Genomic DNA, 17,919 nt, shown 5'->3' on the forward strand with positions numbered 1-17,919 from the left:
TTACCATTGTACCCCTGGGGGTAGGCCTATATAAACCCCCCGGGACACCCATGCAAAGGGTTGATCTCATACAGTTAGACACACCACCTAGAGAGAAAGGGAGAGCTAGCCTTGCCCTTCTTCTTCCTCTAGCCAGACAGCTCGAGGAGCACTTGTAGCCACTTTTATTGATCTAGTGATCATGCGGAGACCCTGCAGAGCAGGACTAGGGGTGTTATCTCCACGGAGAGCCCCGAACCTGGGTAAGATTCGCCGGCGTGCATGTCTTCGCCTCATCCCGTTTCCAGGCACCGGCGACGTCTTACTGGCTCCCACAATGATAAGCCACCCGTTGGCATATGTCGCACCTACCACCCGACACTAATGCTCCTGCTTATATATATAGTGGAGTGATTTTGTTGTACCAGCTTCAAAAAAATGTGCTCCTACGTGTACCCGCGAGTAGGTGTGAGAGAACTAGTGCGTGCGTGCACCGCTTCTCTTCGTGAGAGTACAATATACTATGCCCAAAGAATGTTCGCCACAAGAGTAATAGTATAAGTGTGTGACGCGTGAGCTAAAATAAAATGTGCGCGGCGTCTTTTGTTTTCTAGAAGTTCTGAGGGTAGGGTGTGAAGAGCAGGTATGTGTGTGACGTCTACCTGCAGATAGACGGTGGGTGTGAGAGAACTTGTGCGTACGTGCATCGCTTCTCTTCGTGAGAGTACAATATACTATGCCCAAAGAACGTTCGCCACAAGAGTAAGAGTATAAGTGTGTGACGTGTGAGCTAAAATAAAATGTGCGCGAGGTCTTTTGTTTTTAGAAGTTCTGAGGGTAGGGTGTGAAGAGCACATATGTGTGTGACGTCTACCTGCAGATAGACGGTGGGTGCGAGAGGACTCGGAAGGGTGCGTGTGCGTGAGAGAGAGGGGGCACGTATCAATGCAATGCATGTGTCCGTAAATCATTATCCAACAAACGTTCGCCACTAGCCTTTTCCTGACGAACGCCGTAAGAACCGTTAGATCGGCATTCGACAGTGTCAGTTTTGTCATGTCATTTAACAGAACAGCCATTCCTCCTACACACAAATCTTCCACGTGAGTATTAGCAACTGCCGTATGCTCCCTCCGTTCCAAAATGCAGTGCATATAGCTTTATTGAAAATTCGAACCTCGCAAACTTTTACCGAGTTTTCGTGTACCAAATTGCATATGTAGAATACCCTGTATATATAATTTCATTCATCTTAGAGAGGTAACTATAAAGATGGGGGAGGAGTCTACAAAGAAAGACCATCATATCACCTGCAGCAATTTCAACCATCCTTTGGTGTGGAGGAATATCATAGGAACTCAATATGATATGATTTTTATAGGATTTTTTCCTTTAGAGCCAATTGGTTCATAGGAATAGATTCATATACTCCACATTTCAAAGAAAATATACATGATATCATTTCAATAGCTTTAGAGCCACTTGGTTCATATGAATGGATTCCTATACTCCCATAATTTCAAAGGAAAATAAACATTAGCGTATATTCAATAGAAAAGTTCCTATGATATGAACCAAATTACATCTCTTTTCTAATCCCTCCTCATAGGAATTGAGATACATGTCATCTCTAGATTCAATAGAAAAGTTCCTATGATGTGAACCAAATGACATCTCTTTTCCAATCCCTACTCATAGGAATTGAGATACTCCATGTCATCTCTTTCCCTACAACTTCCATGTATACATCTTCTATTCCTAAATAGCTAGTACAACCCACTAGTAGCTTTTTTCCAAGACATGCAACTATGGCACAAGAACTATATAGTGTGCGAATAACTTGAAAGATGGTTGCTGGATGAAGCTAATCCGACAGTGCAGAGATGGCAAATCCGAGCACTACTGGCCGTTGGATATCATCAACATTCCACCAGATCTGCCACATGTACAATTTAGAAGACTCCATGGTTGAACTTAAGCATAATGCACAAACCTCAAAACACAAGCACTTCTCCTTTGTTCTAGAATCTTCCGTATCATAATTGATTTTTTTTCTAAATGAATTGCCATTATTTGTTTTTTACTTTATGCTTTACAATGCACAACCCCATGAATCTTAACATTTTAATAAAACTAATTGATTTTGAACGAGATGAACTATAAGAACTAAACGAACATCTACATCATGCATATATGACTCAAAGCTTCACATGCTATAGTGTGTATTTATTCATAATTTGGTTTCGAAATCTCATGCGTTCAATGCATGTGTACCTTACTAGTTTTGAGTAGAGTAGCAAATTTCACGCGGCCCCGGGTATATCAAAATGCAGGGCCCATGCATCATTGCCTTTCGGTCGAACCTACGTCCACAATTTTTGTACGTACTATATCTCCACTGGTCCCCGAACCCAACATGCTGCCTCATTCCCCTAAAACCAAGCGGCCCACACATATTTAAGGCGTCGACTCGAACTCAATCCCTCTCCCGTTTACTATGACATGGCCCCGCACGCCATAGTAGTACTCCTACAAACCCTACCGCCGCACACATCATCGGTTTTCTACAAGAGGATGAGGGAGAAGCCGATTTGTAGTGGAGGCGCTTTCAAAAAAATGATCTGTAGTGGAGACCCCTACCCTAGGGTGCCCTAGGCAGCTGCCGCACACATCATTGGTTTTCTCTTTTCTTTACGCTCTTGCGCCCTAGAGTGAAATGATGGTTGCTTCGTCCGTTCAGCTTAATGCGGGAAAGGTGGGGCTTTGTGATTTGACCCCTCATCGCTCATTTTCTACTACTGCGGCGCTACGACCGGGGTGCCTCCAATTCCAACCGCTGCTCCGAACTGTAATTTGGTGCATCGCACGTGGAACGAGATGGTGGATGAGCCACATGTCGGCCAAAGGGGTCCTATTAAGTGTGTCGCCATTTCGTGTGCGGACTGACCCTAATTGAGTCGCTACACCAACATGACAGGTGCATCCTACCACTTGGTTTTGCTCCTTGGTGAATCCCGACTATATTGATCTAGAAAGATACTCCCTCCGTTCCAAAATAGATGACTCAGCTTTGTACTAACTTTAGTACAAAATCGAGTCATCTATTTTGGAACGGAGGGAGTACGTACTGAACTACCCTCTCCGTCTCGTTTTTTAGGCGTCTCGGTTTATAGGGCGTGCACGTACTTCTAGGTCATCCATTTGACTAACTAAATATGAGTTACTATGTCGCAAAAAGTATATCATTGGATTATTAAGCGGATGTTGTTTCTAAACATATACTGTTCATCACATATATAGCCAGTTAAATTCTCAACCTAGAACGACGTGCATGCCATGTAAACCGATACGGAGGAAGTATAGTAGTAAAAATGAGGTGATTTTACCAAGCGATCGGCGGGGGAGCATGGCCTGTCATGCGGTCCCACGTGTCATGATGTACCAAGGCGATGCGCGTGTCCCTCTTGAGGCAGAAGCAATACTACGTGGTTTGAGATGATGGCGAACCGAAGTGTGAAATAATGGTTGCTTCGTCCATCTGGGAAGGTGCGGCATTGTGATTTGACGTCTCATTACTCATTACTACTACTACTGGGGCGGTATGGCTGGGGTGCGTCCCCCTGCTGTTCTGCACTGTTATTTGGTGCTTGACACGTCGACCCGGTTGCTATATGTCCCACATCTCGGCGACAGGAAGTACAGAATTCATGAAAGCGAGCATCGATGGAGGAGTACAAGACACGACTTGGGTTTTTGCTGCTTCGCGCGATCCATCGATACAAACCCGGACTAAAAAAAGGCGAGGGCGGGTCTTTTCCCGTGCGGCAGGCAGGTGAGTTTGGCATGGTCTGTTTGAGGCAAGGAGGCAGGAAGGGAAACAAGCAAATAAAGGTTGAGTGACTTAGTTTTGGGAAAATCTGATTTTACGGAGTACGTACCCACTAGGGTTTATAGGGCTCATCTAAAAAACATTCATTTTCCCGTTTTATAAGTCTCAATTCTACTACTACTAGTAGTACCATCACATGTTGGATTTCGAGGTGCGTTAGATCACCCGATGCAAGCAGTGTCAAGAGAAAACTCACCAATGCATGTAGAAGTTCATGGAAATTTAGTGGTCATTCATGCATTCGTTCTAATTAATGCCTCGGTAAACATAACTTCTTGAGAAAAACGAGCGTACTAATTACTTGTGCAAGCTAGGAGTACAAAATTAATTCGACCACTAACCGTCTACCTTGGTTGGAGAGATTTTGAAATTGAGCCATAAACTGGAAAGGAGGGAGTAGTAACTTTTGTCTCGATTACTATTTGTGGCCTTGTATAGATGCAAAATATATTTTTTATAGTGGCCTTGTATAAGTAAATGGAGGGAGTACTAAAGGACATATATATTCCAAACAATATGATAATCTCTCTAACCAAGGTAGTAGGGACGAGGAGTAAATGGAGGGAGTAGTAAAATTTTCTCCTCGTCCTGCGAGCCACCGCGCGCGTGGGCGAGGGAGCGGGCGTAAGGCGTACAATACTACTACTAGTAAGCAAGCTTCACCTCATCCTGCGAGCCACCGCGCCCGTGGGCGGGGGAGACGGTGTAATAAGCAAGCTTCTCCTCGTTCTGCGAGTTGATGGGAGACATCAAAAGTACTCCAGGGTATAGAGCCTTGCCTCTAAGGTAGGCCCCACATGGTTTGCCTCTTTTTTAACATAACGCGTCAAGTCGTTGTTTGTTCACCCATGGTAGACGATCCTCCCTCCACCAAGTGGACAACCAGTACACGGTCAAATTACCATGTGGGCTGCCTTTTCATACAGAAATGAGCTCCACTGTGTACCGGCGCGGGTGTGGTTGGGAAATAGACGGGAGTACGTGCACCGTGCGTGCACCTCTTCTCTTCGTGCACGTCCCCCACCTACGTGGGTGTGTGTGAGAGATACAAACCGAGACAAATGGCTTGTGCAGAATAACTACTCTTTCTAAGCCATTGTAAGAGTGGACAAAATGGCGAAGGAGGAGATAGGGGGGCGGCGGAGGTGTGCGATTCTTGGCCGGCGTTTGGCCTCGTTTAAATAGGAGATTAAATAGACGGCGGACGGGAGGAGCTCGGCTGGCGTTGCGTTTAATGCCGGCCCGGTCATGAACGGACGTGTGTCCAGAGTGGGTTTCTCGGCTTCCACACGGGCGGGTTTCATGGAGGCGTTTGAATGAGGCAAGGAGGCGTGTTCAGCCGGGCGTGCAGCGAGTGGCGCCCTCGACTCTGATGTAGGACACCGCGCCATTCTTCCACTGACGTGTGGGCTCTTTGGGTACATGGCCTGCATGTCAGTGACCCAACGCAGGCAGCGCACAACAGAGGAACCTTTGTTGGCCAGGGCGGTCAGAAGCGGGCATTTCATAAACCGATGATTGTTCATTGAGTGTGACGTCATCCTTTTCATGTAGATAAGCCTACTATGTTGATAGCCCGTTCGATACGTTCTGATTCATAAAGACCGCTTCAAACATCAATGTTCTGCTTATCACAGATAAGATTGATTAATACCGTGACAATCCATGTCCTTAACAAAGGGTGCATGAACGTATAGGTTGAGCGTTTGTCTTGCGTCGTGTGCTGTGTGCATGCAGGCGTGCGAGTGTTGCATGCGTGCAAGGGTATGTTTCAGTGTTGCATGCATGTGTGCGTACGTGCATGTGTTCGTGAGTGCATGTGTACGTGTCAGTGTTGCACGCCTGCATGCGTGCGTGTATTGCGTGCGTGCATGTGTACGTGCGGGGTGAGGCTACACGTCACTCGACTGACTTTTTCATCTCTGGTCATTAGATTTTCTAGCCATTGGATACGAAATCAAGGGCCTACAGTTTATCATCAAACTCCACCCCCGAGCCGCCAGTCACCATCGGCCGAACCGCGGGCCCGCGCCACCACGCCGCCCCACCCGCCCCGAAACCACTCCCCACCGATGGTCCGCCCTGCACCGGCCATCCCTCTAGGCCCCCCTCCGCCGAGCTTTTTCTCTGGCGATCCCCACCCCACCGCCCAATCAACGCGCCCCACCGCCGGCGACTGCCAACCAGAGGTCTCACGACTTCGAGTACCCACCGACCACTAATTTATTACCATTTCTGTCCTTCATATACGCGCTGCGGGTGGGCCCTATGGTAATGTGCGCTGCTGAATGTGGACTGTTTTACTGGTCAATTGATCGTGTCATCAACAAATTACGGAGCTGTATGGTGAGCCAGTGACCGTATGATCACCCTCAAATGTATTTTATTAACACAGTACAGATTCAAACTACCATTTCTTTCTTTCATATACGGGCTGACAGGTGGGCCCCACGGTTACGCGCCCCGATGGTGCAACACTAGTTGCGCCACGTGGAACGTTTGACTGGTCAATTGATTGTGTCATCAACAAAATACGGAGTTGTACGGGTGAGCCAGTGACCGTATAATCATGACATGTACTTTTTTAACATGGTACAGATGCAAGGGCTCATATATACTCGCAAGCACTCACCGCTATAAGTGCACACACGTAGACCCTACCCCTATGAGCACCTTCGAGAGAGTGAGCGAGCATATGGTCTTGAGATTTTACGAAGTCACCATAGGTGCCTCGTAGTCGAGTGGAACGTCTCCTCCCACTGAACGCACATCGCCGGAAAATACTGAAATTAACCCAGGATAAATGCGAGCACCGGGACTTTAACCCTGGTGGTGTCGAGAAACCACTGTCCTCCTAACCATCCAACCACATGTTGGTTAGCACGACAAAATGTATGTGGTGACCGTGATGAGCTTATTCTGAAGTCCAGTGACCATATCGTGCTTTCGCTTCAAATACAATGACCGTAAGTGTCGTCAACAAAATACGGAGCACGCATCAAATGCAAAGTCCGTCAGTGTCATCAAGAAAATACGGAGACGTATCGTGAGCTAGATACCGTATGATCACCACGAGAATGTATACGGTGACCGTAATGAGCATATTCTGAAGTCCAGAGACCGTATAGTGCTTTAGCTTGAAATACAGTGACCATCACGCGTGAATGTGTCGTGGGCATGCATACTTTTAGAGGGCCGAGAGATAGTTTGTGTGCGTACGTGAAAGTGGTGTAGAAAGAGGGGATGTCCGGTGGAGGCAAGGAGAGATATGCCCTTCGTTTCTCTTTCCCGTGACTAATATTTTAGGAGAATATATAAACATTCACAATGCAGAACAAATATTTTTGCATGCACCATGCAATTAACTTTCATGTATAACATTGTACTATTGTATATGCTTATTTTCTTAGTGGCCGATTGCGTGTGTGGTGTGGTGGGCACATCATTTCTAGTTGTGGTGGGTCAACATGAGGACTCATGGGTCAGTTCCATCGTGCGCCACATAGGTTGGATCAAGACGCGTTATACGAAGACCCATGTGGAGGACTCGGCGTACAACACGAAGCTAGCTACCAGAGTCACGGAGGACTCTATCCCCACTGGTGATAAGCCGACTATATATGATTTGTAACCCTAGGCCCCCAGTATGTTATAGCAGCTTGGGGGCTAGTTCGTCGATAGTATACACAGACGCACAATGCCTGGTATTCACGTGTACTTTGTACACACCCCTATCACTAATATACAGTACCAGGAGTAGGCTTTTTCCTCAACTGCAAGGGTCCGAACTAGAGTAAAACTTTGCCTCGTATTACCATCCAGCCTAACAGTCAGGGATATCCCACCGAATGATATGATGGAATCATATCTGCCAACTACTAAGAGAGAGGTGTGTCTGGGGGGCAATGTGTGCGAGAGAGGCCTAAAGATAATGTGCGTGCGGGAGACACATAGGCACATATATGTGCGTATAGAGGGCTAGTAGAGATAGTGCGTGTGTATATATGCATGTGAGAGAAATAGTGTTTTCCAACTGAGATTAGTGAAAAGAGTGGTACATAGTAGTCAGAGAGAGAGAGAGAGATACAGAGAGAGCATGTGCGTGAGACTCCCCGACACCCCGAGAGATATTGTGAGCATGTGTGAAAGAGAAATGCCGATGCATATAAAGTGTGTGCACTTACGCGGTAGATAGAGAGATATATAGCGCGTTTGTGAGAACGGGCCGAGGCATAGTGCATCTATGTGTAAAAGGCGGTTCTACGCATTAACTTAAAATATAAATGGCATTATTATTTTTGGACGAGATCATGAATTTTGCAAATTGCGTATGGACGAAAATCGGTCTATCAGACACCCATACTCTATTGAATTCTAGCATGTGCATGTGTTTATTTCATATTCTCGATCCATAGAGTGAGAGCGGTTTGAAATACAGGCAATGGATGCTTTTGCAATTCATATATAAACATTAATTAGTGCACTCAATGTTGTTAGTGTGAAGCACTTTATACATTTGTCACTGGCATGGATACGTTCCAAATTGCTAGCTACGGAATAGAATACATGTCGAATTCAACATAAAGGGGGATTCGAAGATTCGAATTCATAGGAAGTGCATTCATCTATTTGAACCCGAGATAATGCCATTGTAAATCAGATGTAAAAGGGGGCATCAATCTTTGTTGTGCGTTTGAACATGCTATATATATTCATACGCATGTCTAACTTTTTTTTTTGCAACAAAGGAGATTATATCTGGAACCATGCATGAACTGAAGTAAGTTGCATATTTTTTAATATATACTCGTGTACAATGTATATTCAAATGTACCCCCTCCATTCCAAAATAATCGTAGCTTTAGGATTTTCAAGAGTAAAGATTTGTGAAGTTTGAAAAATCCTGAAAGTTCAATTCAAGAGAACCGAAAACGTTAATGCTTCTGCTCCCAAATATTGAACGAAGCGCCAAATAGGCCTCTGGCCACCCGAAACCGCGCGAGACTAATGTTTGGTGGTAGGAAATTACTGTCCTAACTCTGGCCCGTGTAGCCTATCGGCACGATGTCCAAAGGTCTAAACCGGGGTAGGTTTGTAACTTCACCAAGACGCCAGTCTCAACCGCCTCCGAGATGCATTTATACACTGTCGGCGCCTAAAGACCCATGCGCTCGGCCAAAATCTATCCCGCCCACATTTGGGACACCTAAGATTACTGTCCTACCCCCAACCTGCAATATGTCCGAAATTTTAGATGGGGGCAAAGTTTGTAACTTTCCCCAAATTTCGAACAAGCGCATCCCAAACCGAAACATTGTTCCCCCTTAGTTCCCCTCCTCCCTCCATTTCCCCATTCATACTCCGTGGGCGCCAAAACGCCCTCTCCACCAGCCGCGAAACCCCAGCCTCCTCCGTCCTCCACCCATAGCGCCCAATCCACCGCCGCCCTCCTCCATCATGCCGGAGCCGGTACCCCGACGTCGTCGTCCAACGCAACCGCAACCGCAACGCCCTCAAGGACTTAGCAGCTGAAGCCGAGGTGGAGCTGCCTCCACGACACCGACGCCGACGTGTGCTGCACGCCGACCACGCTGTCCTGCGCCTCACTGCTGCTGCTCCACTGTCGCAACCGTCCACCACATCAGAGTTGTTCCCGCTACACCGTCGTTCGCCGCCTCGGATCTGGTTCCCCGCCGCCGACAGACGGCCACCGCACCACACTCAACAGCTTGGCCATGGGTTCGTCCAAGGCTGCACTGTCCTCCATAACTTCTCGTTTCCAGCGAACCACAAGAAGATTGTTGGAAAAACAGAAGGAGGACACAACACTGCCAGCAGAAAGAGGTACTCCTCTTCCCTTATTCGTGCAAACCTTACGTCTCTGCTCACACCGTATTCATCCCACGAAAGAAACTAGTTGAGCGCTTCTTACTGCATCTTCTTCGTGATACTAAATGCACAAGGTTTCCTCCCTTTACTATTTCACCTTTGCTAGAGGTCAGTAGCCCGCCTGGATTTCAATTCAGGGTCAATCGAACCGCAATTAAAAGAAGCAGCACCTGCTTAGGCGCGCGGAGCACCTAGTCTGCCTGTTCGTCGGGGAAGCGGCGCATCGGTGTCTATCATAGGGGTGTGGGGTGCAGGAGCTGCTTGCACCTGATCTGGAGGTCGGCAGGGCTTGAATGGATGGCCGGGGGGCGGTGCGGTGAGGTCGAGGGGAGGGCGCAGCCAGGGGACTGGGCCAGTGGTCGCTACCGTTTCAACGAAGATCGTCAACACTGACTGGCTGGAGGTAGATGAAGGCGATCTGCCCATTCTTTGTACATCAGACGGTGCAGAAAAAATGGACTGACCTATTTGTTTTCAGTCGAATGTTATTTTCATAGAATCCTGTAGTAATTTAGTGTGGCATGCATGTTGTAGAGCTACCATATGTCTCCCGTCATTTATTTCTCACCAACCTGCTATCTGCTACCTTTACACTGTACTAATTGTGCACACACTTCACCCATACTCACACTATTGTTTTTTTATGCATGGGTATTTCAGACTCTGACGCAGTGTTGATGAATGCTGAAAAGAAAAGACAGAAGTCGCTCTAGTGTAATTCGAAGATAATCACTAAGCGTTTCAGCACTCCAAAGGGTGCAGTGTCAGCAGTTGGAGACAGTAAACGTAGCTCTACAGTTGATGATCTCAATTGCCACACACAACCATCCCAGGTGCTTGCTTTAACTTCGCACTGTCAAATGTGGTTGCATGTTGCATATGGTGTCTAGCTTGTATTGCTTCCAATTTGGTTAAATTGAATCTGCTTACTTTACACATTATACCTTTGATAATGGCATGCCTTCCTGTTTTTGATACATACTACATATGTCTATTAACCATGTTCGTACATCAAACTAATGCTCTTTTGTATCCCTCGTCAATCACTTATGATGAGACAGTCACCCGAGTGGGTTACTGTGAGACGCCATACTCGTTTAAAGAGTGCAGTGTCATCCTCCCCACATGATTCTCAAGAAACAGCAAGGCTAAATGAAGATAGTCAACGTAGCTCTCTAGTTGATGACCGCAATTCCCCCACACCACCATCACAGGTGCTTGCTCTAACTTCGTAGTGTGATATGTGGTTGCATGTTGCATACGGTGTCTAGCTTGTAATGCTTCTAATTAGGGTAAATTGCATCTGCTTAGTTTACACATTATACCTGTGAATATGACATGCCTTCCTATTTTTGGTACACACTACATCTATGTGTTAACCTTGTTCTTACATGAAACTACCTCTCTTCTGTATCCTGCATCAATCACTTACGATGAGTCACCTTTATTCGTTGCATATTGTATATTATTTCTAGTCTGTTGCCATGTATTGCTTCTAATTTGATCAAATACATTTGTTAGGGCACCCTTTTAATTTGGCAGAGTGGTATTGGTTTCATCTTTCATATGGTTTCTAGCTTGCATTGATTCTAACAAGTTCAAGCACCTTGTGCTTAGTTTACACTTTATACATCATACATGTCAATATGTCACGCCGTCCTGTTTTTCATACATATTCCATCCTCCTATCATGCGGCTGCCTTACATGAAAGTAGTGTTCGTCAGTATCATGCATCATTGAGTTCTGAAGAGCAAATTTTATTCCTTTTTCTTGTGGGTTTGACTTGACATGGAAAAATCAAGAAAGAGGAAGGAAAAGAGTAAGGAAGGCGATGATGGTGGTCCTCTGCAGCAACGTAAATGGAGCATCTGTACTGATTCTCCTTGTACTAATAGTGCATTACAAGGTCCAAGTCTCCGCTCCCCTACTCCACCATCCAAGGTGCTTGCTCTAACTTGGCAGTGTGATATCTGGTTGCATGTTGCATATGGTGTCTAGCTTGTATTGCTCCTAATTAGTGTAAACTGCATCTGCTTAGCTTACACATGATATGTGTGAATATGACACGCTTTCCTGTTTTTGTTACATACTATATCTGTCTATCACACCATGTTCTTACATGAAACTACTCTTCTTGTGTATCCTGCATCAGTCACTTATGATGGAACACCTTTAAGTTGGCAGTGTGATATTGGTTTGTGTCTTGAATATGATTTGTAGCATGTATTGCTTCTAGTTTGATGAGCGCCACCTATGACAAGATAGTTTTAACTTGGCAGAGTGATATTGATTGCACCTTTCATATGGTGTCTAGTTTGCAGTGCTTCTAATTTGTTGAAGTGACTTCTGCTTAGTTACCACATCATAGGTGTGAATATGTCAAGCCGTCCATTTGTTCGTACATATTCCATCCTCGTATCATGACTTTGCCTTTCATCAGAGTAGTGTTTGTCAGTATCATGCATGAATGAGTTCTAAAGAGCGAATTCTATTCCTTTTTCTTGTTGGTTTGACCTCACAATGCAAAATCAATAAAGCTGAAGGAAATTGGCAAGGCATTGGATGATGGTGGTCCTTCCGAGCAACTCAAATGGAGGTTCTCTACATATTCTACTCCGCCATCCTCCCAACAAGATTCGCAAGACAACGCAAGGCTAGACAGTCAACGTAGCTGTGTAGATGATGAGCACATCTCCCCTACTCCACCATCACATGTGCTTGCTCTAACGTGGCACTATTATATGTGGTTGCATGTTGCGTATGATGTCTAGCTTGTATTGCTTCTAACTTTGTTGAATTGCAGCTACTTACTTTACATATAATGCCTGTGAATATGACACGTGTTCCTGTTTCTAGAACATACGTGTACATGATGAGCACATCTCCCCTACTCCACCATCATAGGTGCTTGCTCTAACTTGGCACTATTATATGTGGTTGCATGTTGCGTACGATGTCTAGCTTGTATTGCTTCTAACTTTGTTGAATTTCATCTGCTTACTTTGCACATAATGCCTGTGAATATGACACGTGTTCCTGTTTCTAGAACGTATGTGTATATGATGAGCACATCTCCCTACTCCACCATCACAGGTGCTTGCTCTAACTTGGAACTGTTATATGTGGTTGCGTTTTCCGTATGATGTCTAGTTTGTATTGCTTCTGATTATGTTGAATTGCATCTGCGTAGCTTACAACTTATACCTGCAACGATCACTTACCCATAAGACACATTTAACTTGGGACTGTGATGTAGGTTGCATCTTGCATTGTCTTCTAGCTTGTACTGCTTCTAATTTCTTGAAATGGCACTTATGACGAGACACTTTTTACCTGATAGAGTGATATTGGTTGGATGTTCATATGGTGCCTAGCTTTCATTTCTTCCAATTTTGTTGAAATGCCTTCCGCTTACTGTTTTTTCCTACATATTCCATCCTCCTATCGTACGTGTGAATATGAAACACTATCTTTTTTTTTGTATATATTCCATCCTCCTATCCTGTGCTTGCCTTACATCAAAGTAGTTTTCGTTTGTATCATGCATCAACCAGTTATGCAGAGCTAATTTTATTCATCTTCTTGTGGTTTTGACTTCATAAGGCAATATCAGAAAATAGGAAGGAAAAGAGTAAGTTAGGGGATGTTGGTGGTCCTCCGCACCGACGTAAACAGACGTAAACAGAGACTCTCTAGATTTGCCACTGCTACTGCTAATGAAGTTGAAGTCCCAAGTCTACATGATGAGTTCATCTCCCGTACTCCACCATCGCAGGTGCTTGCTCTAAGTTGACAGTGTGATAATTGGTTTCATGTTGCATATGTTGTCTAGCCATATTTCTTCTATTTTGATTAAATTGCACCTGCTGAGTTCATACGTTATACATGTGCATATGACATGGCGTTCTGTGTCTAGAATACAATGCATCTATCTATCATACCATGTTCTTACATCAAAGTACTGCTGTTGTGTATCCCGCATTAGTCACTCATGATTGGACGCTTTTAACATGGCAGTTTGATAGTGGTTGCATCTTGCATTGATTTCTACGTTGTACTGCTTCTAATTTTTCAAATTGCCACTTATGACAAGACACTTTTAACTTGGCAGAGTAATATTGGTTGCATCTTTCATATGGTGTCTAGCTTGCATTACTTCTATTTTCTTGAAAAAATTTCTGCTTAGTTTACACATCGTAGCTGTGAATATGTCATGCCGTCCTGTTTTTCTTACATATTCCATCCTCATACGGTTGTCTTACATCAAAGTATTGCTTGTCTGTATCATGCATCAATGAGTTCTGAAGAGTGATTTTATTCTTTTGTGTTGTGGGTACGGCTTGACATGGCAAAGTCAAAAAAGAGCAAGGAAAATAATATAGTAGGGAGTGGTGTTACTCGTCGGGTGAAACGGAAAGGGATCTGCCGTCCAGATTCTGCTGGTACTTATAGTGCAGTAGAAGGTCCAAGTCCACCGGCTAAATCTACAAACATAGTATCACCAGCTCCACCAGCTGCAACATCCGCTTCAACTGTACCAGCATCTCAACGAGTTACTCGTTCGTTTGCTCCGGAATTGGCTAGTTCCCAAGCTGCCTTCACACCTAACACTACTTCCGAAGCACTGCTGACACAACAGGACTTGGCAAGATCAGATGAACCTCATGAGCATCAACACCAAGACGGTACCTGACCGAGTCAAGTTGCAGCTGCATGCTCCTTTATATGTACTCTCACCGTTTGATGTACACGAACACTTTCCATATTCATTGTTGAACTAGCACCACGATGCAAGCGGAAACAGACATCAGGGATAATGCTTGACAGATTAACAAAATCTAAAGGAGGAAGAATGGAGATCCATTTTGAGGCAGGTTTAAAAAGGCCACGTGATGCTACAGAGTCGGCCAAGTTAGTATCAGAGGCAGCCGTTGCCGTTAGGTGTCATGCACGTATCCTCCCAACGTGGATCCAGTACAGGAATGAGAAAGACAATACCCAGTTTAACACCTTCCTTGACCATTTATGCGTAAGTAATGTTATTCATTGCAATTAGTAATATTGTCTTGCTCTGTCCCATACTTTCTAGCTTCCTCCTAATAAGACTCACATTCTTTTTTCAACAGATGAGGTTCAAGTTGGATCCAAAAGATGATGCAACTAAACAAGCATGCACTCATGTTTTTCAGTCTGCTCTGCAACAGTATCGGTACCACCTTAGAAAATCTCACTTTGAAGGCAAGGCTAACAATGAAATCGCCCAAACATCTCCAGTGGAATATATTACAGATGCAGACTGAACAACCCTCGTTAAACACTGGTCTGATCCAAAGTATCAGGTAGGCTATATGTATTTGATCAGACCACATATTGAACTTGTATTTATGTATGTGCCTTACAAGTGTATCTTCTTCTAGGCTAACTATTTGAAGAACAAGACCAACCGTTGTAAAGTGAAATTCCAACAGACAACAGGATCTCGTAGCTATATTGCACACTGCAAGGCTCTTGTAAATAGCTGCTACTTCCTTCTTTTTTCTGTGCCATATTATCGTATCTATATTGACTTGTTCCAAATACAGAGGAAAGCCTGTGGGGACCAAAAAGAACCTGAACCGAATGCATACAAATCTTCAAGGATTGCCACACCAGCAAGATGAAGGGCATGAGCACACCAGTTCAAGCCGCTGTTGTAAGTCCTTACTCCTCCTGCCTTTGAACTGATCGGTACTGTGATGTGTTCATTTAACTACTTGGTTTGGAGCCAATGTCAGTTACTCTGTTCACTTTTATACACAGTTGTCTTAACGTATCATTTCACCTTACATGGTTTAAAAGAGATGAACGATATTCTTTTGGTCTTGATCTGTAATCTAGTTGTTATGTTCACGTGCGCACACAATGATAAAATAACCTGTTTGTTTTATATCTGTTTGCCCATGATATGAATGATGTCATACTATGTTCATCCTACTTTAAACCATGTCTCTTTATCCTTAGATGTCAATGAATGTGAGGAAATAGACAATACAGTAGGCATGCTACATGGACATATGTTCCGAAAGTGATTTTATTATGTAGTTGGTACTACAATACATGCTAATGTATTACAGTAGTTCACCAAAATAAGTTATGTATAAACGTGTAACCTACTTTGTTTGTTTTTGTCTCATTAGTAACTTATCTGGCACACTAATCTACAAGTTCAAACTTCCAGGAAGCTATGGAGCAAATGATTGAACAGCCACAAACACCTGAAGGTGACGAGGCTACTACATGCACAATGTCACCTCTTGCTGCAGTGCGTCAATATCTCTCCACTAACAGTGCAAAAATCACCTTCCTGCGTAATTCTGGGTTGGTTGTCAAGGTAACCTCGTCCAAATCGCCTACTGAACAAAATCTTCCTGCTAGACACAGTGATATATCTGTGCTCCAGACACAAGTCCAATCCCTAATGGACGTCGTTTTGGAAACAAGAATAGTGGTTGACAAATGTCGTCAAGATATGAATGGTTTTGAAACCAGACTATCAGACATTCGCTTCGTTGTTCAAGAGCAATGGCGGAAAAAAGGTGAAGATCGTGCTGCTCCATCAGAATCTACAGCCTGAAACATTAGCACTCAGGTCAAATGATCTGTGCTTCTATACATCTGATGGTGCTTTTATCTGCAAGGACTGTAAACTTTATGCCAACAAGCCTTTTGTTGTATGGTTGGAATTTATTTTGTTGTGATACAACATTAATGATGCTGCCAAAGGCTGCAATAATTACGACGCTATTTTTGTATAGTGTAGGTTTATCTTAGTAATGTATTCGACCGAAAGCTTCGTAGGAGCCCAACATGCTAACATTCGTCGGGCCCATTCCAATTGGGCTAAAAACGATTATGGGCCGAAATCTGCATGTAGCCCACTAAAAATATCTGGGCCTAAATCAGCATAAGATTTATATTTTTCTGGTAGGCCTGTGCCCATAGTGGGCCTTTAACAGGCCTAAACATAACTTGGGCCCTCAGTAACAATAGGCCATTTACAAGTGTAAATATATTGAGCCCATAAAAACATGGGCCTTTAAAAGACCGAAAGTGAGATTGGGCCCTGATTGTGCCAAATAACCCACTGGTCTTAGCAGGCCAAAATGGTGGCCATTTACGATGCGGATCTTTCACATGCCGAAATTCGGACGGGCCGTAAATGCGCTGACCAAATACACGGGCCTTTAACAGGCCGGAAGTTCGGTCAGGCTAGATTATCGTCATTTTTATATGGGCCGTTAATGGGCCCGATGTGACATTGGGCCACATATGGCCCATGGATTTCCTCCGACGTTAACAGGCCGAAAATCACAACAGGCCGAAAGTGGCCCAAATCTAGAGTGGGCCGCTAACATGCCGAATGTCAGACATGGCCGAATATGACCCAAATCCTTCACGGTCGTTTATGGGCCGAAAGTTTCAATGGCCTGTAAATGGGCCCAAATGAAGCAGGATCTTTAACAGGCTGGAAATACACCGGGCCGTAATTCGGCCCATATACTTAGCGGACTGTTGACGGGCCAGAAGTGACCATGGGCCGCGATGATGACAAGTTTAGGATAGGCCGTTGACGGGCCGATTTGACACTAGCCGTACGGGCCTTATCTGAGAATGTTGGGCCTTTAGCTGGGCCAGCCCATTATGGTCTGCAAAATCTTGTGGGCCTTTAGCTGGGCTGGCCCATTGTGGTCCGGTAAATCTTGTGGGCCATTAGCTGGGCCGGCCCATTATGGTCGGCAAAATCTTGTGGGCCTTTAGCTGGGCCGGCCCATTATGGTCCGCTAAATCTTGTGGGCCTTTAGTTGGGCCGGCCCATTTAAACTTTATGGGCCACTTTTGGGCCCGTCCACGTGTCAACATATCATAGGCCCATCTCGACCGTTGGATGAGTGACACCTGTGCCAACGCGGAGCTGACGTGTGGTTCCGTCGGCCAATGAGAATTTTACACGTGGAAAATCGGCATTGGCCGTGGCTATAAGCGGGTTATCGGATCCAAAACCAGACCCGATAGCTTAACGGCGTCCCGTTACGGTGGATGCCACGTGTCGGTCACCCTTGACGAAAGCACTTCTATGACGCGCGATTTATCATCATGGAAGTGGACACTTCCGTGATGATAA

The sequence above is a fragment of the Aegilops tauschii genome, chromosome 3, assembly GCF_002575655.3.
Source record: "Aegilops tauschii subsp. strangulata cultivar AL8/78 chromosome 3, Aet v6.0, whole genome shotgun sequence".
Lineage (NCBI taxonomy): Eukaryota > Viridiplantae > Streptophyta > Magnoliopsida > Poales > Poaceae > Aegilops > Aegilops tauschii.